The sequence below is a fragment of the Anolis sagrei genome, chromosome X, assembly GCF_037176765.1.
Source record: "Anolis sagrei isolate rAnoSag1 chromosome X, rAnoSag1.mat, whole genome shotgun sequence".
In the NCBI taxonomy this organism is placed as follows: Eukaryota; Metazoa; Chordata; class Lepidosauria; order Squamata; family Dactyloidae; genus Anolis; species Anolis sagrei.
Window position 1 is genome coordinate 9,944,654 of NC_090034.1, and position 25,774 is coordinate 9,970,427.

The 25,774-nt window shown below is 45.4% G+C and overlaps 1 protein-coding gene across 4 annotated transcripts in view; it reads right to left on the minus strand.

Moving 5' to 3' along the window:
- Positions 1–25,774, minus strand: part of LOC132782154 (protein ELFN1) — a 298,099-nt gene that overhangs the window by 97,889 nt on the left and 174,436 nt on the right. For all 4 annotated transcript variants that reach the window (XM_060786871.2, XM_060786872.2, XM_067473664.1 and 1 more), the window contains exon 3: positions 9,115–9,285. The gene's annotated coding sequence lies outside the window, so the exon portion shown is untranslated. The remainder of the gene's footprint in view (positions 1–9,114; positions 9,286–25,774) is intronic.

The window sequence follows — 25,774 nt, forward strand, 5'->3', positions numbered from 1 at the left end:
AGTTCAGTGTGAGAACAGGCTCTGTGAGAGAGAAGCTGTTTATCTGCATGAGAAAGAAGCCCAGCGTGGAAGCAAAGAAGGAAGTATAAAGAACTTTAGGTTCTTGTGGGTTTTTTCGGGCTATAGAGCCATGTTCTAGAGGCATTTCTCCTGACGTTTCACCTGCATCTATGGCAAGCATCCTCAGAGGTTGAGAAGGTCTGTTGGAAGTAGGAAAAATGGGTTTATATATCTGTGGAATGGCTGGGGTGGGGCAAGGAGCTCTTCCCTGCTGCAGTTAGGTGTGAATGTTTAGCTGATCACCTTCATTAGCATTTGAAGGCCTGCCTGAGCCTGGGAAAATCTGTTGCTGGGAGGTGTTAATCTGTGCCTGGTTTTTTCCTCTCTGTTGTTTAGCTGTTATAATTTTAGAGTTTTTTAATACTGGTAGCCAGATTTTGTTCATTTTCATGGTCTCTTCCTTTCTGTTGAAATTGTCCACATGCTTGTGGATTTCAATGGCTTCTCTGTGTAGTCTGACATGGTGGTTGTTGGTGTGGTCCAGCATTTCTGTGTTCTCAAATAATATGCTGTGTCCAGGCTGGTTTATCAGGTGCTCTGCTATGGCTGACTTCTCTGGTTGAAGTAGTCTGCAGTGCCTTTCATGTTCCTTGATGCGTGTCTGGGCGCTGCGTTTGGTGGTCCCTATGTAGACCTATAAGTCTATAAAGAACTTTATTTGTGTTATGGAAACCTCATTCTTGTAACTAGCCCCAAATTGGATTATCTCCAAGCTCTGGCTCAGCCACTGGGTGAAAGATACTCAACTTTTCTGCCTATACCTCACCTCTGTGCTTTGCTCCTTCTCAGTGTTGCCCTATCTGCTACTTCACTCTACCCAATGGCAGAACTGGCTTGGAACGAAAGCATCTCTTTCTACATCTCAGATGCTTCAGAGGGTCATAAGCAGAGGTATCTGTACCTGGCAGTCAGCTCTTGATCTCTCTGTGAACCTAATGGATTCCCTTTCTCCTCTTTATTTCCTCATATAGGTAAACACACAGAGGAATTACAGCGAGAACGCTAATGCCGTTAACAAGGTTTATTGACCTTTTTCTCGAGAGGAGCAAACATTAGCGGGGAAAATAGTATCATTAACTGCAACGGGGCAATCATCATTGCAATTGCTATCTCAAACGGTTAGCATTTGAGCAAAAAAAAATGTACTTAATGGAAATTGGGTTTTTTTTCAAAGGGGGCTTGTTTTGTTTTGACTGCATTTGTTGGACACAAACCAAGCAGCTTTATATCCATCCCAAGCAAAACCTGTTGGCAAACACAGAGGCCCGGTATCCGAGATGGACACACTCAAGGCTGAGTTGCACAAAACACATCCTGAAGCAACAGATTCCACTGTTAAACAGTTCTGATCATCACAAGGCCCTTCCTAATGTTTAGGTGGAATGGGTTGTTGTGAGTTTCCAGGCTGTCTGGCTATGTTCCAGAAGCATTCTCTCCTGACGTTTTGGCTGCGTCTGTGGCAGGCATCCTCAGAGGTTGTGAGGTCTGTTGGAAACTAGGAAATTTGAGTTTATATATCTGTGGAATGGAGCCACCGGGGGCGCAGTGGGTTAAAGCACTGAGCTGCTGAGCTTATTGACCGAAAGGCTGCAGGTTCGAATCCGGGGAGCGGTGTGAGCTTCCGCTGTCAGCCCCAGCTTCTGCCAACCTAGCAGTTCGAAAACATGCAAGTGTCAGTAGATCAATAGGTACCGCTACGGCGGGAAGGTAACAGTGCTCCATGCAGTCATGCCAGCCACATGACCTAGGAGGTGTCTATGGACAACGCCGGCTCTTTGGCTTAGAAATGGAGATGAGCACCACACCCTAGACTCAGACACGACTAGACTTAATGTCAGGGGAAAACCTTTACCTAACCTATCTGTGGAAGCTCAAGAATATCCAGACAGAAATCTTGTCTGTTTGAGGTAGGTGTCAATGTTTCAACTGGCCACCTTGATTAGCATTTAATGGCCTAGCAGTTTCAAGGTCTGGCTTGTTACTGCGTGGGGGAATCCTTTGTTGGGAGGTGATTAGCTGGTCCCAACAACAAGAAACAATCAGAGCCAGAAAATCACCTCCCAACAAAAGATTCCCTCAGGCAGTAAGAAGCCAGACCTTGAAACTGCTAGGCCATTAAATGCTAATCAAGGTGGCCAATTGCAACATTCACACTTGCCTCAAACAGATAAGAGTTGGGTTGTTGTAGGTTTTTTCGGGCTATATGGCCATGTTCTAGAGGCATTCTCTCCTGATGTTTTGCCTGCAACTATGGCAAGCATCCTCAGAGGTAGTGAGGTAGTGAGGATGCTTGCCATAGATGCAGGCGAAACGTCAGGAGAGAATGCCTCTAGAACATGGCCATATAGCCCGAAAAAACCTACAACAACCCAGTGATTCCGGCCATGAAAACCTTCAACAATACTCAGATAAGAGTTCTTTCTCCCACTCTGGACATTATTCCACAGATATATAAAGCATTTTTTCCTAGTTTCCAACAGACCTCATTACTTCTGAGGATGCCTGCTATAGATGCAGGTGTAACGTCAGAAGGGAATGCTCCTGGGAAATGGTCAGACAGCCTGGAAAACTCACAACAACCCAGTGATTCCGGCCGTGAAACCTTCAACAAAAATTTAGGTGGAATCTTGTTCATACAATTTGAATCCATGGTTCCATTGTGCCTTACTTCTCAGAGCGATAGAAAACAAACTTGTTCCCTCCTCAGTGGGACCTCCTTTTTAATATTGAATCAGATTAGATTATTGAATCAGACTGACAGATTAGAGAGATGGGCCAAAACTAACAAAATGAAGTTCAACGGGGACAAATGTGAGATACTCCATTTTGGCAGAAAAAACGAAATGCAAAGATACAGAATGGGGGACAATGCCTGGCTCAAGAGCAGGACGTGTGAAAATGTCTTGGGAGTCCTCGTGGACAGCAAGTTAAACATGAGCCAACAATATAATGTGGAGGCAAAAAAAGCCAATGGGATTTTGGCCTGCATCAATAGGAGCATAGTGTCTAGATCTAGGGAAGTCATGCTACCCCTCTATTCCGCTTTGGTTAGACCACACCTGGAATATTGTGTCCAATTCTGGGCACCACAATTGAAGAGAGATATTGACAAGCTGGAATGTGTCCAGAGGAGGGCGACTAAAATGATCAAGGGTCTGGAGAACAAGCCCTATGAGGAGTGGCTTAAGGAGCTGGACATGTTTAGCCTGAAGAAGAGAAGGCTGAGAGGAGATATGATAACCATGTATAAATATGTGAGAGGAAGCCACAGGGAGGAGGGAGTAAGCTTGTTTTCTGCTTCCTTGGAGACTAGGACGTGGAACAATGGCTTCCAACTATGAGAAAGGAGATTCCATCTGAACATGAGGAAGAACTTCCTGACTGTGAGAGCCATTCAGCAGTGGAACTCTCTGCCCCGGAGTGTGGTGGAGGCTTCTTCTTTGGAAGCTTTTGAACAGAGGCTGGATGGCCATCTGTCAGGGGTGCTTTGAATGCAATATTCCTGCTTCTTGCCAGGGGGTTGGACTGGATGGCCCATGAGGTCTCTTCCAACTCTTTGATTCTATGATTCTATGATCACTGGTCCTTCTCAATCTTCTCTTCTCCAAGCCAAACATTCCCAGATCCCTAAGCTGCTCCTCAGAGGGATTCACAGTTTCCAGAGCCTTGACCATTTTGGTTGCCCTTCTCTGGACATGTTCCAGGTTGTCAATACCCTTCTTGATTTTTTCTGCAGACAACTGGACACGGGGTTATTCCAGATGAGGTCTGACCAAAGCAGAAGACAGTGGCCCCACGGTGCTTTATGCGGCTTTGAGCAGACCACCTCCACCTGCCTCCCTCTCAGCTCTGCTGCCAGACAGAGAACTCAACTGATTGGTTTGCCAAATTTATGGCCTGGCTGTCCGATGGAGGCTCCGCTTCCTGTTGCTACTCGATTATCAGGTGGTGTGAAAAGCCGTAAATAAATAAATACCTTCAGCCTGCCTTCATCTCGGGAAGCCTTTTAATCTTCCTGCGATATATTTTATAACGGGGCGTCTAACTCCCTGCCGAGTCGTGCGATATCTCATTTTACCATCTGATATAAGGGACTGGATTAAACCAAGGCTATTGTTGGATGTTAATCATTGAGTGGGGAGTGAGGAAGCAGATCAACAACACCTTCCAGGCTGTTCGCGTTTCTATGAACCTCGCTCTTTTCCCATTTTGGTTCAGAAAAGCTCCCTCCGTCACCTTGATCAGAGGCAATTCTTTTCGGAGTCTTAAAGCTGCAAACCAATGCATGCCACAAAACCAAAGAGGATGGAAGAAGGAGCCTGTCTCTTAGGAGTTTGGATCTGAAGACATACCATGGCATCCTCTCCCCTCCCACTGTCCCAGCATGGCAAGGACAGCCCCAATTAATCCACCCATCTTTAATAAATGTATTTGCCTTCACCACCAAACCAAAAAGTCCAAGAGAAGAAGAGATGGTCATTTGTTTGGGATGCTTTGATTGTGTGTTCCTACAAGGCAAGGGGTTGGATTGGCCTCCATGGCAGTGTTTCTCAACCTGGGGGTCGGGACCCCGGGGGGGGGGGGGTGCAAGAGGGTGTCAGAGGGTCACCAAAGACCATCAGAAAACACAGTATTTTCTGTTGGCCATGGGGGTTCTGTGTGGGACGTTTGGCCCAATGGACTGGAGGGGTTCAAACTTGGCACACAGAACCAACATGGGCAACTGTGAATAATAGCAGAGCTTGGAAAGGATTGATCCACGTTTCTGGGAATTGTAGTTCACCTACATCCTTATGCATTTTCTAATGGAAATGTTCATAAAAAACAAAAGGAAAGACTACCCCCCCCCCCTAATAAATAGCGTTAAAGTAAAGGTAAAGGTTTTCCCCTGACATTAAGTCCAGTCATGTCTGACTCTGGGGGTCGGTGCTCATCTCCATTTCTAAGCCAAAGAGCCGGTGTTGTCCGAAGACACCTTCAAGGTCATGTGGCTGGCATGACAGCATGGAGCGCCATTACCTTCCCCTATTGATCTACTCAAATTTGCATGCTACGTTGGCAGAAGCTGGGGCTGACAGCGGGAGCTCACGCCGCTCCCTGGATTCGAATCTTCGACCTTTCGGTCAACAAGTTCAGCAGTTCAGTGCTTTAAACCACTGTGCCACCGGAGGCTCCTTATAAATAGGGTTATACATTACCAAACTGCTATTACCAAATGTCAAAAAACAAACATTGCCTTTCTCAAATAAACAAGGCACCACCCCAAGCTAATATATAATAAAACTTACGCATCTAAGGATTTGGGTATCTATGGTGAGGTCCTGGAACTACACCCTAATAGATGCCAAGGGCTGGTGCATTCACCCTTTCCACATTCTGCATAACTATATCCCACTGGGAAAGACAGGCCCCTAATAGTGGCTCTTCCCACACTGCATGCAATGACATTTGAGTCTTCTGGCTGCAGAAGTGGAGCAATGCCTTCAAAAGTTCAGGACAAGGCTTCCTGCTCCCGTTGCAGGTTGCCAACGATGTGAACGTTGCTCTTGGCAGGGATAATTCCTTCCTCATGAGGAATCATCAGCTTACGTCCAGCCACTCTGAGTATTACTCTTATCTTTAGCCTAGATAGCAGTAACTACACTTGGGGCACTAAATCCTTTCAGATCTTTCAAAAGTAGCTGAGTATAGTTAGTTGAGCTACTAGACCAGTGGTTCTCAACCTGGGGTCCCCAGATGTTTTTTTGCCTTCAACTCCCAGAAATCCTAACAACTGGTAAACTGGCGGGGATTTCTGGGAGTTGTAGACCAAAAACATCTGGGGACCCCAGGTTGAGAACCACTGTACTAGACCAACCAAGTCCATATTGTGGTTAAAGAGCCAGAGTTGGATGATGGTTTGAAGAACTATGTCATGACTTCAAAATTATCTTTTGGTCCCTATCGTAGTAATGGAAATAATTGTCACACTCAACTCCTGGAACGCTTCCATTAGAGTTGCCTCCGAAAAACCCTTCAAATCTCTTGGGAAGGACAGGTGGACAAATGTCATAGTGCTGGAAGAAGCAAAGACCATCAGCATTGAAGTGATGCTCTACGCCAGGCATGGGGAACCTTCGGCCCTCCAGGTGTGGTGGACTTCAACTCCCACAATTCCTTGAGGCTCGGCATTTGCCCCAAAGGCTTACCTTGGCCCAAGGAATTGTGGGAGTTGAAGTCCACCACACCTGGAGGGCCGAAGGTTCCTGACCCCTGCTCTACGCCATCAACTCTGCTGGTCTGGACACATTGTCTGAATGCCTGATCACTGTCTCCCAAAGCAGTTACTCTATTCCCAACTCAAGAACGGGAAATGTAACGTTGGTGGACAGGAAAAGAGATTTAAAGATGGGCTTAAAGTCAACCTTAAAAATTGTGGCATAGACACCGAGAACTGGGAAGCCCTGGACTTTGAGCACTCCAGCTGGAGGTCAGCTGTAATCTGCAGTGCTGCAGAATTCAAAGAGGCATAAATGGAGGGCGAAAGGGAGAAATGTGCCAAGATGAAGGTGCGTCAAGCCAACCCTGACCAGGACTGCCTTCCACCTGGAAACGGATGTCCTCACTGCGGGAGAGCATGTGGATCAAGAACAGGGCTCCACAGTCATCTACGCAGGGGCAGCTGAAGCAATAGGCAAGATACGCATTTGCGTATAGCGCAAATCCCCGAGGGGCACTCTTGAGGTGCCCTGCAAGGTAACTCTTTTATTTACCTCTACCTTCTACCTTTTATTTTTCAGTTATTGGTTTGGGGGGGGGGGCAAAACACTATTTGCTTGCACTTGAAAATTACATAGTATCCACCCCTAAGACACTACACCTGGAGGACCATCATCCTCAGACTATGAGGGATCGTCTAAAAAAATGGAAATGATCCCTTTATCCAGTGGTGCCTTTGCTCATCGTGTTTGGTTTCCATTAAAGTGCTCCTCTTTGTCCCCTTGAAAAGTGTGTTTTGAATAACAGCAGTATGGATGACAATTGCATACCGCTCCAAAAGAGATGTACTTGACTGCACGCATTTATTTAGAAGTTGTCCCTCTTCCCTTTCCTTTCTCTCCCCCTCCCTCTCCCTTCTCCCTTTCCTCTCCTGCTTTGTTTTTCCTCTCTGTCACTTGAAGGATGAAACCCCTTCATACAAGGCGTCCCCAGAGCTTTGGACGCAACCTTTCATTTCAGCAGCAGCACACACACAAGCTCGCGCTCGCACACAGAGCTAGCTGGAGATGGAGGAAGCCTTATTAGACAGCGGCATTAGCTTGATCTTTTTTCAGGGTAATACGGCACAAGCTAGAATAAGAGAGCAACTCAGCTCCTCGCTTTCCACGTATACCTGAAACAACATCTAGTAGTGAACCTTGTAGTAGTCATGGTTGACTGCAAATAGTTGAAACCACAGAAGGTGAGTATGTGGATAAAAGGGGAAATCCCAGTTGGATGCCCACCCCCCTCCCACCCATGAGGGTCTCCCTCCAGGGAAAAACCAAGAATGGGCAACTTGGAAGTCCCTGAACAGACTCAGAAGTGGAGTGGGCAGATCAAAAGAGAACCTGGCAAAATAGCACAACTTAAAAGAATCCCACACCTGTGTGACTGTGGAGCAGGACAGACAACTCTGCATCTGTATGCTTGTCCACTATGCCCTGCCTCATGTAAAGAGGAAGAATTGTTGGAGGCTACAAACAATGCCGTTGCTGTTGCCCGTTTTTGGTCAAAAGACATTTAGCTGCCTGTGCTGCTTCTATTTGTATCAGTTTTATACTACCGTATATTCCGGCATATAAGACGACTGGGCGTATAAGACGACCCCCAACTTTTCCAGTTAAAATATAGAGTTAAGACGACTCCCAGGCATAAGACTACACCCGCGTATAAGACGACCCCTGACTTTTGAGAAGATTTTCTTGGGTTAAAAAGTAGTCTTATACGCCAGAATATACTGTAATTTATGCAATGCTTTTGATATGAAATAAATAAATAAAAGGGGGAGTATGGAATATTTTCTACCCACAGTTAAGCTCAAGCAACTACAAGTAAAACAAAACCAAGGAGAAAGGTGGACTATGTAATATTTGCAGACCATGGCTGACTGTGGATAACTGAAACCATAGAAAGTGAACCTGTGGATTGTTATGATTTTGTGTTAAGGAAAACTAACTAACTTAGGAGAGAATGCTTCTTGAACATGGCCATACAGCCTAGAAAACTCACAACAACCCAATAACTAACTTGCTCCTCATTGAGGACTTGAGACTTGGGTAGTGTGGGGTTGAATCCCAACACAGATAAGGGTTTCCTGTACCTAACTATGTAACCTATCCTGACTAGGGATCTGACTACACAGGAAGAAGAGGGTCCATTCTTTCACGAACTGGAACATGGGTGAATGCTGTTTCCATCAGATTTGGTTGGGTCATTGCAAGATAGTTAAGTAGCTGGTAAAGGTGTCTCACCCAAATTGGTCACTTGAGATCAACCAGGGTGAAACAAACCCTACTAAAAATGCTCAGTGCCCCATTGGGAGCCTCCTTCTTGTATGGTCAAAAGCATTTTGTCTTTGTTCCTTGGAGGGCAGCAAAGGAACTCGTCTCATTGCCTCTCACCTCCCTGCAGGGACCGGCAACATCCTCAGTCAGAGGAAGAGAAAGCAGTTAAAGCAATCACTAAGGATTTTTTTTTATGTTGGTAGTAGCAATAACATCCTCGACAACAAAAACCCATTTCTGAGTGGCTGTCTCTATCCCTCAAATGTATGTAGTGCCGAGATACGAAGCGCCATTTCCATCTTGGAAGGATTGTCAAAGACCATTTGCGTTCTTGTTCGGAGACAGGAAACAAACAAAACTCCAAATGTGGTGTGGGTTTTTCTTTTCTCCCCTCCCCAAAGTTGTGTTTTATCTGCAAGGCTTCCATCTCCCCTTCCTTCGCTTTCCAATAGCTTATTCTCTGACTGTTGTCTGCAGTGGACCTCGCTCTTGTTCCCCATAGATTTGCTCCAAAAGGGTGACCCCTTACCTTGGTGACAATGTTGTCCTGACGTTGCTCCCTGATGTCCAAAAACAGCCGCTGAGGGGCCGGTCCTTGGCGGAAGTCATGAGTTTAGCCTCTTCTTTGTCTGTGTGATGCTGCCGATGGAGTCAAGGTTTAAAGGTCTTGAAGTGATGCTCACCAAAGCCAGCCTCTGAACTGAGGGAAAGAGGACATGGAAAGAGAAGGTCAACTTAGGAGCAAAGAAAGGGCAAACCAACAATGGCATAGGGAAAGGGAAAGGTTTCCCCTGACATTAAATCTAGTCTTATCCAACTCTGAGGTGCTCATCTCCATTTCTAAGCCAAAGAGCTGGCATTGACCATAGATACCTCCAAGGTCATGTGACCTTCTCGCCAGAGCGGTACCTATTGATCAACTTACATTTGCATTTGAGGATGACTTAAATCAAGAAATAGTTACTTCCACCAAGAAGTAGCAGCCAATAGTGAAAGGACCAAGGCAGAGACATCTCCAGCTCATCCCTTGTTTGGGTATCAGCCAGCACGTCAATGACTTAAATCAAGAAATAGTTTTCTTAGATCTACAGAGACACTCGCTGGAACACCCCAGCAAGCGAGAGTCCAAAAGTGGCAGGCTCAAACCCAGCACCTCAATCCATGGGTGATACCAGATGAGAGTCTCCCTCCTGGGCACACAGAAGACTGGGCGACTTGGAAGGCGATGAACAGACTCCGCTCTGGCACCACGAGATGCAGAGCCAACCTTCAGAAATGGGGCTACAGGGTGGAATCCTCGGCATGCGAGTGCGGAGAAGAACAAACCACTGACCACTTGCTGCAATGCAACCTGAGCCCTGCCACATGCACCATGGAGGACCTTCTTGCGGCAACACCAGAGGCACTCCAAGTGGCCAGATACTGGTCAAAGGACGTTTAACCAACTACCAAGTTTGCAAACTTTGTGTTTTTTATCTTTTGTTTGTTTTGTTCTGTTAGAAATGTAATACAATGGTCTGGTTGCCCCTGACACAATAAATAAATAAATAAATAAACAAACAAACAAACAAACAAACAAACAAACCTTGATCTCATCTCTGCAGGAGCCTACCATATACCATGCAGCTGTGGACAATTCTGCATAGGAACCACCAAACGCAGCATTTGCCCAGACACAAATCAAGAAACATGAAAGGCACTGCAGACTACTTCAACCACAGAATTCAGCTATGGCAAAGCACCTGATGAACCAACCTGGAGACAGCATATTATTTGGGAAAATAGAAATGCTGGACCACTCTAACAACCATGTCAGGCTACACAGAGAAGCCACTGAAATCCACAAGAAGCATGTGGACAACTTCAACAGAAAGGAGGAAACCATGATAATGAACAAATTCTGGCGACCAGTATTAAAAAACTCTAAAATCATCTATATAAATAAAAATGTAATGTTCGTTTGTGGGATTAACAGAACTCAAAAACCACTGGACGAATTGACACCAAATTTGGAAACAAGACACCTAATAACCTAATGTATGTCCTTCACTCAAAAAATTGATTTCGTCATTTGAGAGTTGTAGTTGCTGGGATTTATAGTTCACTTACCATCAAAGAGCATTCCGAACCCCACCAACGATGGCATTGAACCAAACTTGGCACACAGTTCTCCCATGACCAACAGAAAATACTGGAAGGGTTTGGTGGGCAGTGTCCTTTGGTTTTGGAGTTGTAGTTCACCTACATCCAGAGATCACTATGGACTCAAACAATGATGGATCTGGACCAAACTCTACACGAATACTCAATATGCCCAAGTGTGAACACTGGTGGAGTTTGGGCAAAATAGAATCTTGATGTTTGGGAGTTGTGGTTGCTGGGATTTATAGTTCACCTACAATCACAGAGCATTCTGAACCCCACCAACGATAGAATTGGGGCAAACCTCCCACACAAAACCCTCATGTGGGCCACAGCAAAGCGTGGCAGGGGATGGCTAGTAGGAAATAAAGATCAACACTCAAACACAGGGGAACTCCAGACAAGAAACAATCAGAGATAGCTAATCACCTCTCAACATAGGATTCCCCCAGGCAGTAAGAAGCCAGACCTTGAAACTGCTAGGCCATTAAATGCTAATCAAGGTGGCCAATTGAAACATTCACATCTACCTCCAACAAACAAGAGTTCTTTCTTCCCACCCCAAACATTCCACAGATATATAAATCTCATTTTCTTAATTTCCAACAGACCCCACAACTTCTGAGGATGCTGGCGAAACGTCAGGAGAGAATGCTTCTGAAACATGGCCAGACAGCCTGAAAAACTTACCTAGTGATTCCAGCTATGAAAGCCTTCGACAATACAAAAAACAATTGATTCTAGACAGCTGCAGGTGTCTTTGCGTTAAGACTACTGTTTATGTCAAAAAAAAGTGATATGGTATAGAAAATCTTACTAAATTAATAAAAATATCATGCAAAATCCAGCATTTTTGAAAACCGGAGACTGAGACCTGGCCAACCAGAGGAGAGCCATGACAAACCGTCTCTGAGCAGTTCTTGCCTACATAAAGCCCCATGAAATCCATGAAATTGCCATAAATCCATAGGTGACTTGAAGGCACAGACATCATATACCTTATGCTTTTCTGTAACGACAATTGGAAATTGTCCACTTTCTTACAGAGAGCACAGACACTAAAGAGAAAACACATTTGTTTGTTCACACCGTCCCTCTTCAGAATGTGTTATGTGTATAAATCCTGGATTGCGCTAACTCCGTCAAAGTGAATTGTTTGGTGCAGTTCTAACTCTCCAGCACATTAGTGAGTGTTATTACCCAGAGCTGCAAAATCCATACCTACACATTTCAGATACGCCGGACGAGAATCCTATTAGGGACACTGAGATTAGAAGTGGCCATTAGAAGGCGATGTCAAATGGCAACACAAAGAGAGGCAAGTCACAGATAGGAAAGACGGAGTGACCAAAAGGAGGTGCCAGCGCATCAAAGGAGAGGGGTCAGGGGCTCTCCTCTAATGAGTCCAGAAGCAAATAGGAACAAAGGGGACGTCAGCTTGCAAAGATCTGTCAGGCAATTTGGGACAAAGCAGAAAGGCAAGAGAGATAGGATAATCCATCAGCCAGAAAACATTGAACTCTGTGAGGTCTCCCACCTGCACAAGAAAGAGAAGTGAGTGCCATGGAAAACAAGGGCATCCAACTGATATGGAGAAAATAAAGACATCCGGCTCCCAACTCAGTTGCAAGGAAATGGAAATTAGAACTGAGCTAAAATAACTTACAGGGGTTTGGGAGATGTTGTTTTTGCAATTGTTTTGCCAGTTTTAAGATCAGCTATCTCTATTTGATTATTTTCTCCCTAAGGTCTTGTTTACTTGTTCACTTGTATTGCCCATGCTTGCAACACAAGGTCTGGTTGGTTGGCTATGGAACATTACAAAGTGATCGCTTGTAGAGTAATACCAGTACCACTAAAATCATGGGTTCGGGGAGCCTAGTGTGTTTAGTTTTCCAGAAGGCCAAATCAGACACAGACGGGTAGAAGGCAAAGGCGGAGGTTTATTCTCAATGGTCAGAGAGGATGTCAGCAGAGAAAGCACTCCAAAGTACTTTATTTGTTGTGTCAGAGCAGCCAGTCCATTATATTACATTTCTAACAGAACAAAGCAAACAAACAGACAAATACAAAACTTGTGAGTTTGGTAGTTGGTTAAATGTCCTTTGACCAGTATCTGGCCACTTGGAGTGCTTCCGGTGTTGCTGCAAGAAGGTCCTCCATTGTGCATGTGGCAGGGCTCAGGTTGCACTGCAGCAGGTGGTCAGTGGTTTGCTCTTCTCCACACTCGCATGTCGAGGATTCCACTTTGTGGCCCCATTTCTGAAGGTTGGCTCTGCATCTCGTGGTGCCAGAGCGAGTCTGTTCAGTGCCTTCCAAGTCGTCCAGTCTTCTGTGTGCCCAGGAGGGAGTCTCTCATTTGGTATCAGCCATTGGTTGAGGTGCTGGGTTTGAGCCTGCCACTTTTGAACTCTCGCTTGCTGAGGTTTTCCAGCGAGTGTCTCTGTAGATCTTAAAAAACTATGTCTAGATTTAAGTACTGAAGTAACACAATTGAAAATACAGCACTTTTCATTTCATCTGACAGCCTGTGCCAGTTCCTGATTGGCTGAAAAACTGTTTGGCTAGAATCTGCACCCTGAGTGGGTCAGGACTCATTGCGGGTTGGCTCTTTCTGGTGGTGGGAAATTTTAAAATATGTCATTGGAGCATTTGAAGTGTCAGACCGAGAGGGGCAGAATTAGAAAGGAATCAAGTATGACATTGGGAAATGAGTCCATGATGGGCTTGATGGAGTAGCTCTGGTTAACACGGGGGGGGGGGGGGGGTGAACCTTAACATAATAATAGTAATAGTAATAATAATAATGTGAGAGAATTGGCTGTCTGCAAGGATGTTGCCCAGGGGACGCCCGGATGTTTTGATATTTTACCATCCTTGTGGGAGGCTTCTCTCATGTCCCCACATGGGGAGCTGGAGCTGACAGAGGGAGTCTATCCATGCTCTCCCTGGATTCGAACCTCCGACCTGTTGGTCTTCAGTCCTGCCGGCACAGAGGTTTAACCCACTGCACCACCAGGGACTACATAATAATAATAATAATAATAATAATAATAATAATAATAATTTGTCGTGTCAGGAGCGACATGAGAAACTGCAAGTCGCTTCTGGTGTGAGAGAATTGGCCATCTGCAAGGACATTGCCCAGGGGATGCCCAGATGATTTTTGATATTTTACCATCCTTGTAGGAGGCTTCTCTCATGTCCCCATATGGGGAGCTTGAGCTGACAGAGGGAGCTCATCCATGCTCTCCCCGGATTCAAACCTCGGACCTGTCATTCTTCAGTCCTGCCAGCACAGCGGTTTAATCCATTGCGTCACCGGGGGCTCAATAAATAATAATAATAATAATAATAATAATAATAATACACTTTGTTTATATTCTCCCCTTCTCACCTAGGGGATTCGGAGTGGATTACAGCATTTACACAAACAGGCAAACATTCAATGCCTTTACAATAATATACTATACAATGAGACACACAAACACAAAGGCTTCTTTCATTTCTGGCTTCTGGAGGCAGAGCCCATCTCTGGCCCTGGAGAGGTGCCGTTCCCAATTTCAAGCAAAGGAGCATGAGTTGTTACTCCCTGGTTTGTGTGGCCAGCAAGATTGCTTGGAGCATCTCTTTGTCTTTTCCTGCAGAAGTAGTATCTATTTATCTACTCGCATTAGCATGTTTTCGAATGTGTAGGTTGGCAAGATCTGTAGATGATAGACAGGAGCTCATCCCATCTCGCGGATTCGAACAGCCAACCTTTAGGTCAGCAGTTCAGCCAACCTTCAAGTCAGCAGTACAATGCGTTAAGGTGCTGGCTAGTCTCAATATCACCCTAGTCATTGTCATTGTGTGACTTGAAGCCATTTCCAATTTGTGCTGATGTTAAGGCAACCATATCCAAACTTTCATGGAGTTTGCTTGGCAAAGTCTTGCCAAGCAAGTTCTGAGGCTGAGATTGCAACCTTTTCAATCTTTAGGTTCTTGTGGGTTTTTTCGGGCTATAGGGCCATGTTCTAGAGGCATTTCTCCTGACGTTTCGCCTGCATCTATGGCAAGCATCCTCAGAGGTAGTAAAGTCTGTTGGAAATAGGACCATGGGTTTATATCTGTGGAATGGCTGGGGTGGGGCAAAGAGCTCTTCTCTGCTGGAGCTAGGTGTGAATGTTTCAACTGACCACCTTCATTAGCATTTGAAGGCCTGGCTGAGCCTGGGAAAATCTTTTGTTGAGAGGTGTTAAGATGTGCCTGGTTGTTTCCTCTCTGCTGTTTTGTTGTTATAATTTTAGTTTTTTAATACTGGTAGTCAGATTTTGTTCATTTTCATGGTCTCTTCCTTTCTGTTGAAATTGTTCACATGCTTGTGGATTTCAATGGCTTCTCTGTGTAGTCTGACATGGTGGTTGTTGGAGTGGTCCAGCATTTTTGTGTTCTCAAATAATATGCTGTGTCCAGGCTGGTTCATCAGGTGCTCTGCTATGGCTGACTTCTCTGGTTGAAGGAGTCTGCAGTGCCTTTCATGTTCCTTGATGCGTGTCTGGGCAATGCTGCTGCGTTTGGTGGTCCCTATGTAGACTTGTCCACAGCTGCATGGTACATGGTAGACTCCTGCAGAGGTGAGAGGATCCCTCTTGTCCTTTGCTGAACGTAGCATTTGTTGGATTTTCTTGGTGGGTTTGTAGATTGTTTGTATGTTGTGTTTCCTCATCAGCTTCCCTATGCGGTCAGTGGTTCCCTTGATGTCTGGCAGGAACACTTTTCCTCTGGGTGGATCTTCATCTTGACTCTTGTGGCTTGTTCTCGCTTGTCTTGCAGCTCTTCTGATGTCTGAGGTGGAGTCTCCATTGGCCTGGAGAGCCCAGTTGAGGTGGTTCAGTTCATCTTGGAGGAGGTGGGGTTCGCAAATTTTTTTGGCACGGTCTGCCAAGGCTTTAATTGTACTTCTTTTTTGACTTGGGTGATGGTTGGAGTTTTTATGTAGATATCTATCCGTGTGTGTGGGTTTTCTGTAGACAGTGTGACCCAATTGTTTATCTGGTTTGCGGATAACTAGGACATCTAGAAAAGGCAGCCTTCCTTCATTTTCTTTTTCCATTGTGAATTGGATGTTTTTCAATCTTTGTTTGAGCTTTGATGAATTTAAGCAAATGGGGGTGTTTTGGGGCCAATTTAATGCATGAGGTGTTCTGGAGCTGAGAGCGGGTGATTCGTCCAAGGTCACCCGGTGGGTTTCCATGGTCAAGCAAGGATTTGAACCCTGGTCTCCAAAGTCATAATCCAGCACTCAAACTCCCATATCATGCTGGCTCCTCTAACTAGTAAGTCCTGAAGAGGGACCATGAAATATGTTTTCAGACCTGGCTGAGAAGAAAAGGACTCTGGATCATCTTTTCTGGATGAGCTTGAAAGGAGTTTGGGGACTCATAAACCTTGCCTCGTTTTCCAGGCGACCTCTGCAAAACTTCAGTGCTTCCAAATTAGCCCCAGTCTTGGGAAACACAAATGACATCTCTATTAAATGCTTTTAAAACCTCTCAGGTTGATAATTAATTACACCTAACTAACCAAATTAAAACTTAATGGGGCTAAAAGGATAAAAAGAAATGAGGAGGATTTTTCAAAAAAATAATAAATGCTTTTAATTCAGTTCCCTTGCGTGCCTCCCTGAATATGACAGCATGTGTCTAAGATTTGAATACGTATATATGGATGTGCCTTCAAGCCACCTGTCAAGGCACGGTGACCCTTATTCATCTCATAGAGTTTTCTTAGGCAAGGAAGGCTCAGAGGCAGTTTGCCTTTTCTTTCCTCCAAAAAATACTTGGTATACCATGATGTTCTCCTACCCAAGTACATTTCACCCAGTGGGTGAAATGTCAGGAGCTAATGCTTCTGGAACATGGCCATGCAGCCCGGAAAACTCACAGCAACCTAGTGGGTGAAACATCAGGAGATAATGCTTCTGGAACATGGCCATACAGCCCAGAAAACTCACAGCAACCCAGTGGGTGAAACATCAGGAGAGAATGCTTCTGAAACATGGCCATACAGCCCGGAAAACTCACAGCAACCCAGTGGGTGAAACGTCAGGAGAGAATGCTATTGGAACATGGCCATGCAGCCCAGAAAACTCACAGCAACCCAGTGGGTGAAACGTCAGGAGAGAATGCTTCTGGAACATGGCCATACAGCCTGGAAAACTCACAGCAACCCAGCCATTTAAATAATTTTGTGCATGAAGCATAGTCTGTGGACATTGAACCACCAGAAAGCAAAGGTGTCCCAATCTCAGCCAACAATGTGGGCAACGTTGGATTTGGGGGCCTTTCAGGTTTTCAAATTCCGGATAAAGGATGCTTAGCTTCTGTTACCATAAAATGTAGACACATCCACACAGAAAGTGCTCTTTAGACGCCGGTGCTAATGAAATAATAGGCATTACAAGAGGGCCCTCTGCAAATCCAGACTGTAAAATTGCAGAGCTGTTACCTTCAGGGGATTAGAGGTATTATGAGCGTTTTCAGGGATTTAAAGGCCCCTGTTTTCCGTCTCTGAAACGCTAAAAGCACTCCAGAAAGATGTGGGGTGGTGGGGGGAGAGGGGTCTCCTTCTCAGTGGGTCAGAGCAGGGTTCCTGCATCTTTTGCAGCCCTCCATTTCGGCACCAACATTTGCAGCAGGGAAAAAAGCAGGCAGGCTTGGATTGAGATGGCAGGACGTCAAGGAATGAGAGCATTTATGAATGCCTTTCCTCCTCCTCCTCCAAACGCCTCTTATAAATCCAAGGAAGCTGCGCTGAGGTTGATCCCCCAATGAGGGATAAATTCCATTAGTGGGAGCTGTAATGGCAGACGAACATATTTACTTTTAATTGGTTTTTCTTTTTCATTACAGTTGTGGAGAAGGGAAGTAGTGTGCTTTGTGTCTCGGGGTGCATCTGCACTGTAACATTAATGCAGTTTGACACCACTTTAACTGCTTTGGACTCCTGGGAGTTGTCGAAGGCTTTCATGGCTGGAATCACTGGGTTGTTGTAGGTTTTTTGGGCTATATGGCTATGCCCTAGAAGCATTCTCTCCTGACATTTTGCCTCCATCTATGGCAAGCATCCTCAGAGGTTGTGAGGTCTCACAACCTCTGAGGATGCTTGCCATAGATGCAGGCGAAATGTCAGGAGAGAATGCTTCTAGAACATGGCCATATAGCCCGAAAAACCTACGACAACCTCCTGGGAGTTGTCGTTTCACAAGGTCTTCCACCTTCTCTGCCAAAGAGCGCTGTTTTCTCCCATTCTTCTTATTTTCTAGAAGCATTCTCTCCTGATGTTTCGCCTGCATCTATGGCAAGCATCCTCAGAGGTTGTGAGGTCTCACAACCTCTGAGGATGCTTGCCATAGATGCAGGCGAAATGTCAGGAGAGAATGCTTCTAGAACATGGCCATATAGCCCGAAAAACCTATGACAACTTCCTGGGAGTTGTCGTTTCACAAGGTCTTCCACCTTCTCTGCCAAAGAGCGCTGTTTTCTCCCATTCTTCTTATTTTCTCTGGTCTCTAACCGAAACCTAGCATTTCCTTCCCTTAGAAATGCATGCAATATATTAAAGCAGTATTCATTTCATATCACATGACAGTTGTTGCATATCTCAAAAAGAATCGCATGGATAGATGTAACACTGCTAGGTTATCAGGTATTCAAGGTGTGAGGATGTGGTAAAATGTCATTTCAAATAATCCTAAAATTTAATTCAAAGACATGTCGATGTTGAGTGTCATAAAATTACCGGTTGCTGCATTCTGAGACAGGTTTTGACTGGAAAAGCAGTCAAGAAAGCAAAAAGGGTGAAGAACCTGATTTGAGAGTCCTCATCATCATGTGGTCTGACCAAAGCAGAATAGAGTCATAGGTAAAGGTAAAGGTTTTCCCCTGACATTAAGTCCAGTCGTGTCTGACTCTGGGGTGTGGTGCTCATCTCCATTTCTAAGCTGAAGAGCTGGCGTTGTCCATATACACCTCCAAGGTCATGTGGCATGCATGACTGCATGGAGCGCCGTTACCTTCCCACCAGAGTGGTACCTATTGATCTAATCGCATTGGCATGTTTTCGAACTTAGGTTGGCAGAAGCTGAGGCTGACAGCAGAAGCTCATGCTGCTCCCCGAATTAAAACATGCGACCTTTCGGTCAACAAGCTCAGCGGCTCAGCGCTTTAACCTACTGCGCCACCAGAATAGTGCTGGTACGGCTGTACCAGGAGCTCCAACTTTATTTGCTTTGTATTAAATGTTTGCTTGCAGTCCAAGGTTTCAGGGGTTCTGCAGGAAGGTGGCTTCCTCTGGTTGCAGTCGTAGGGCAAGTCACCTGTCCATCATCGTTAAGTTTTGGTTCCGCCCCTTGCTCAGAGCAATTGAGAAGGGAAGGGAGCCATTTTTAGTTAGTCTCAGCAAGGAAAACTAATGTACAGGACGTGTGCAAGCTTCCCCTGTACAAAAGCTTCAACTCTTAAGACTTTCAAGGAGGAAACAGTCTTAAGAGTCTCCAAAGATTTCCAGGAAAACAGCCCTAAAGACAAAAGAGCTCCAGCTGGAGAATATCTAAGCCTTTACTGGTAGGTTCACTTGGTGCTTCAAGATGCAGTTCGACCCGGTAGCGGAGCCCACATCAGTAAGGGTTAGATTACAGTCAGCCTGGGAGAAGTTAAAAAGAGGACTTTCCTTTAAAGTAAAGAAGACGTTATTGAAGACAGTTGCCTGTCCTTCATGGGCAAGTTTAGGAAGCCACCGGTTGCATAAAAGCCTGGAATCATTTGTTTATCTTTATTGAAGACAAGAGAAGTTTCTGTTTGATTGTTCATTAATAAAGGACTTTGTTATACTTCACAAACCATCTAAAGATCATTTGTGGTGGAAAACCTCTGAGAACTTCTCCTTGGGCCCCCTGGCTTCCCGCTGGGCAAAGGTTGCACGTCCTGTTCTAAAGGAAATTCTTTACAGGCCCTGCGTGCAACAGAACAGTTATGCTCCCCCTCTATTCTGCCTTGGTCAGATCAAACCTGGAATCCCGCTGTGTCCAATTCTGGGCACTGCAATTGATGGGAGATGTTGACGCTAAGCGGGAATGTGTCCAGAGGAGGGCAACTCAACCTGAACATTAGGAAGAACTTCCTGACTGTGAGAGCTGTTCAGCAGTGGAACTCTCTGCCCCGGAGTGTGGTAGAGGCTCCTTCTTTGGAAGCTTTTAAACAGAGGCTGGATTGTCATCTGTCAGGGGTGCTTTGAATGCAATATTCCTGCTTCTTGGCAGGGGGTTGGACTGGATGGCCCATGAGGTCACTTCCAACTCTATGATTCTGTGATTCTGTGATCAAGGGTTTAGAGAACAAGCCCTATGAGAAGTGGCTTAAGGAACTGAGAATGTTCCTTTCTGGGCACCACAATTGAAGGGAGATGTCAGCTCTAAGCTGGAATGTGTCCAGAGGAGAGTGACTGAAATGATCAAGGGTCTGGAGAACAAGCCCTATCAGGAGTGGCTTACAAAGTTGGGCATATTTCACCTGCAGCAGAGAACTCTGAGAGAAGACGTGATGAGGGCCTTGGATCAAGATGTGAAGGGAAGTCATAGGGAGGAAGGAGCAGGCTTGTTATCTGCTGCCCTGGAGACTAGGACACAATGGAACTACAGGAAAGAAGGGAGATTTGAAGAACTTCCTAACCGTGAGAGCTGTTCAGCAGTGGAACTCTCTGCCCTGGAGTGTGGTGGAGGCTCCTTCTTTGGAGGCTTTTAAACAGAGGCTGGATGGCCATCTGTCAGGGATGTTTCTGCTTCTTGGCAGAAAGGGGTTGGACTAGATGGCCCATGAGGTATCTTCCAACTTTAGGATTCTTGTTTATTTGTTCATTCGCTTCCCACTCTTCATGACCTCCTGGACATGCAAGAGCTCCTTGTTGGCCGTGGCCACCCCCAGCTCCTTCAGACTCGAGCCAGTCACTTCAAGGATACTATCCATACATCTTGTCCTTGGTTGGCCCCTCTTCCTTTTTCCTTCCCCTTTCCCCAGCATCATGATCTTCTCTAAGCTTTCCTCCTTCTTGGCAGGATGGGGTTAGACTGGATAACCCACCAGATCCCTTCCAACTCTAGGATTCTATGTTTTTTTTCTAACACAAACTTCTTCCATCTTGACACCTGAACTTGTTGATCAAAAGACCGCAGGTTCGAATCTGGGGAGTGGTGTGAGTTCCTGCTGTTAGCCCCAGCTTCTGCCAACCTAGCAGTATGAAAACATGCAAATGTGAGTAGATCAATAGGGGAAGGTAAGGGCGCTCCATGCAGTCATGCCAGCCACATGACCTTGGAGGTGTCTATGGACAACGCCAGCTCTTCAGCTTAGAAATGGAGATGAGTCAGACACGACTGGACTTAATGTCAGGGGAAACCTTTACCTTTTACTAGGATTTCTGGGAGTCGAAGGCCAAAACATCTGGAGACCCACAGGTTGAGAACCACTGTGCATCCACCACATTCCCTACATCTTCCAAGCTTGCAGCTCTATTGAAAAAAGAGATGAGAGGAGCCTGGCATGACTAATCTTATCCCTCTGTCTTGAGCACATGGGCCAATCCTTACACCAGAGGGATACATGGGCATAACCAGACATTGTGGATGGAAACACACCAACAACAGCTGCAGAAAGCCTCCATTGTCCTGGGCATTCATAAGAACAAACAAATGAAACTACAAAGGAAAATGGGAATGAGAAAGAGTGGAACTGGAATATTTCCACAGTGGGTTGAACAGAGATAATGGTTTCCTGGCAGAAATGACACATATTATACCACTTGCGAACAACCCTGCCCCATGCACTTGGCCAGTTTATCACATCTCATTTCTGGGCCTCAATGCGCATCACACTACATTCCAATAATTCCTTCCTCCAAAGGATTCTCATGGATCTAAGCAGAATCTTTCCTCCTGACTTTGTCCCCCAAACTGAAATTGCCATTCAATCACCAAATCATGAAGTTCTGCACTTCTCTTACAATTCACATCGATAACTTGGTCTTTCATAGCTACGAAAGATTGATTCCTTGGCTCTTCATAGCAAGTAGACTTAGAATCATAGAATCAAAGAGTTTGAAGAGACCTCATGGGCCACCCAGTCCAACCCCATTCTGCCCAGAAGCAGGAATATTGCATTCAAATCACCCCTGACAGATGGCCATCCAACCTCTGTTTAAAAGCATCCAAAGGAGGAGCCTCCACCGCACTCCGGGGCAGAGAGTTCCACTGCTGAACGGCTCTCACAGTCAGGAAGTTCTTCCTCATGTTCAGATGGAATCTCCTCTCTTGTAGTTTGAAGCCATTGTTCCACATCCTAGTCTCCAGGGAAGCAGAAAACAAGCTTGCTCCCTCCTCCCTGTGGCTTCCTCTCACATATTTATATATGGCTATCATATCTCCTCTCAGCCTTCTCTTCTTTAGGCTAAACATGCCCAGCTCCTTAAGCCACTCCTCATAGGGCTTGTTCTCCAGACCCTTGATCATTTTAGTCACCCTCCTCTGGACACATTCCAGCTTGTCAATATCTCTCTTGAATTGTGGTGCCCAGAATTGGACACAATATTCCAGGTGTGGTCTAACCAAAGCAGAATAGAGGGGTAGCATGACTTCCCTAGATCTAGACACTATGCTCCTATTGATGCATAACCATAAGAGCATTACAAAACTCTAAAAACATAACAGTATTACAAAACTCTAAAACCAGAACAACACTCAAAAACAGGGGAACTTCAGACAAGAAACAACCAGGGACAGCTAATCACCTCTCAACAAAGGATTCCCCCAGGCAGTAAGAAGCAACACTTTGAAACTGCTAAGCCATTAAATGCTAATCAAGGTGGCCAATTGAAACATTCCCATTGACCTCCAAAAGACAAGAGTTCTTTCTCCCACCCTGGACATCATTCCACAGATATATAAACGCAATTTTCCTAATTTCCAACAGACCTCAGCATAGTGTCTAGATCTAGGGAAGTCATGCTACCCCTCTATTCCGCTTTGGTTAGACCACACCTGGAATATTGTGCCCAATTCTGGGCACCACAATTGAAGAGAGTCTGGAGAACAAGCCCTATGAGGAGCAGCTTAAGGAGCTGGGGATGTTTAGCCTGAAGAAGAGAAGGCTGAGAGGAGATCTGATAGCCATGTATAAATACGTGAGAGGAAGCCACAGGGAGGAGGGAGCAAGCTTGTTTTCTGGTTCCCTGGAGACTAGGACGCAAAGGAACAATGGCTTCAAACTACAAGAAAGGAGATTCCATCTGAGCAGGAGGAAGAACTTCCTGACTGTGAGAGCCGTTCAGCAGTGGAACTCTCTGCCCCAGAGTGTGGTGGAGGCTCCTTCTTTGGAAGCTTTTAAACAGAGGCTGGATGTCCATCTGTCAGGGGTGATTTGAATGCAATATTCCTGCTTCTTGGCAGAATGGGGTTGGACTGGATGGCCCATGAGGTCTCTTCCAACTCTTAGATTCTATGATTCTATAAGCCATTAAATGCTAATCAAGGTGGCCAATTGCAACAGTCACACCGACCTCCAACAGACAAGAGTTCTTTCTCCCACCCTGGACATCATTCCATGTTGTTGTTGTTCATTCGTTCAGTCGTCTCCGACTCTTTGTGACCTCATGGACCAGCCCACGCCAGAGCTCCCTGTCGGCAGTCACCACCCCCAGCTCCTTCAAGGTCAGTCCAGTCACTTCAAGGATGCCATCCATCCATCTTGCCCTTGGTTGGCCCCTCTTCCTTTTGCCTTCCACTTAATTGTCTTCTCTAGGCTCAATTTTCCTAGTTTCCAACAGACCTCACAACCTCTGAGGGTGCCTGCCATAGATGTGGGTGAAACATCAGGAGAGAATGTTTCTGGAACATGGCCAGACAGCCCAAAAAACTTACAACAAACCTGTGATTCCAGCCATGAAAGCCTTTGACAATACTTTAATGTTGAAGTGGTCCAAACCACACTAATTCTACAGTGTAGATGCAACTTTTGGCTCAAAGATCTCTTTGCATACAGACTAAAACAGCTATGTCCCTGAAAACAAGAAACCGGTGTGTTAGCATTATGTGTCTTAAGTATGTAAGGAGCAGATCTTTAAAAAGTTATGGCTGGGGGATTCTGGAAGTTGGAATCCAAAAAATAAAAATCAGCGTAACTTTTCCTCCAATGTCTGAAGAGAGAGGCTTTCAATTGACAGTCTCCGTTGATAATTTGCAACATCTTGTCCAAACCTGCATCTGGTGCATTATAGATACAGAAGCCGTTTTCTCCTGCGAGGATAAAACCTTTCACGGCGCGCACGGTTCCTCCTTGACAATAGTCTCAGCCCCATAAGCTTCCCATCAGCCGTTGAGAGATGCACCCGATAAGGGTTTAGCTGCTGGCACACATCCGACTTCATAAAGGGAGAGATTGTGGCACATTCAGCCTTCGCCGCATGAGCCCGGGCGGTGAGAACAGAAGCTAAAAGCTGGCAAACTTATTTCTGCCATTAAACGAAAGAGACGCCTAATCCTCGGCGCACAAAGGGAACCGATCTGATGAGCAGGATGTCATTTTTGCATTTGCTTTCCTTGGACTTAACCACACTCCACAAAGGTATCACACTGCAATCGGAACAATGGTGCCGAGCTGGGCAATCAGGGCTGGATTTGAACCATTTTGAGCAGAACTGTTTGGGAATGAACCCATTCTCCGATGCAGCCGGAACCAATTTTTTTTGTTCCGGCTCTTGCTGTCATTAATGGAATATCCTTATAATCACTCACCAATCTTATGTTCACAACCAGTTATATTGGCAGCTTATAGGAAAAATGTTGTCAAAGGCTTTCATGGCCAGAATTACTAGGTTGCTGTGAGTTTTCCAGGCTGTCTGGCCATATTCCAGAAGCATTCTCTCCTGCATTTCACCCACATCTATGGCAGGCATCCTCAGTGGTTGTGAGGTCTGTTGGAAACTAGGAAAATTGGGTTTATCTGTTGGAGGTAGGTGTGAATGTTTCAATTGTTTTCCAGGCTGTCTGGCCATATTCCAGAAGCATTCTCTCCTGACATTTCACCCACATCTATGGCAGGCATCCTCAGTGATTGGAAAGTCTGTTGAAAACTAGGAAAATGGGGTTTATCTGTTGGAGGTAGGTGTGAATGTTTCAATTGTTTTCCAGGCTGTCTGACCATATTCCAGAAGCATTCTCTCCTGACATTTCACCCACATCTATGGCAGGCATCCTTAGTGGTTGTGAAGTCTGTTGGAAACTAGGAAAATGGGGTTTATCTGTTGGAGGTAGGTGTGAATGTTTCAATTGTTTTCCAGGCTGTCTGACCATATTCCAGAAGCATTCTCTCCTGACATTTCACCCACATCTATGGCAGGCATCCTTAGTGGTTGTGAAGTCTGTTGGAAACTAGGAAAATGGGGTTTATCTGTTGGAGGTAGGTGTGAATATTTCAATTGTTTTCCAGGCTGTCTGACCATATTCCAGAAGCATTCTCTCCTGACATTTCACCCACATCTATGGCAGGCATCCTCAGTGGTTGTGAAGTCTATTGGAAACTAGGAAAATGGGGTTTATCTGTTGGAGGTAGGTGTGAATGTTTCAATTGTTTTCCAGGCTGTCTGACTATATTCCAGAAGTATTCTCTCCTGACATTTCACCCACATCTATGGCAGGCATCCTCAGTGGTTGTGAAGTCTGTTGGAAACTAGGAAAATGGGGTTTATCTGTTGGAGGTAGGTGTGAATGTTTCAATTGTTTTCCAGGCTGTCTGACCATATTCCAGAAGTATTCTCTCCTGACATTTCACCCACATCTATGGCAGGCATCCTCAGTGGTTGTGAAGTCTGTTGGAAACTAGGAAAATGGGGTTTATCTGTTGGAGGTAGGTGTGAATGCTTCAATTGGCCACCTTGATTAGCATTTAATGGGCTAGCAGTTTCAAGGTGTTGCATCTCACTGCCTGGGGGAATCCTTTTTGAGAGATGATTAGCTGTTC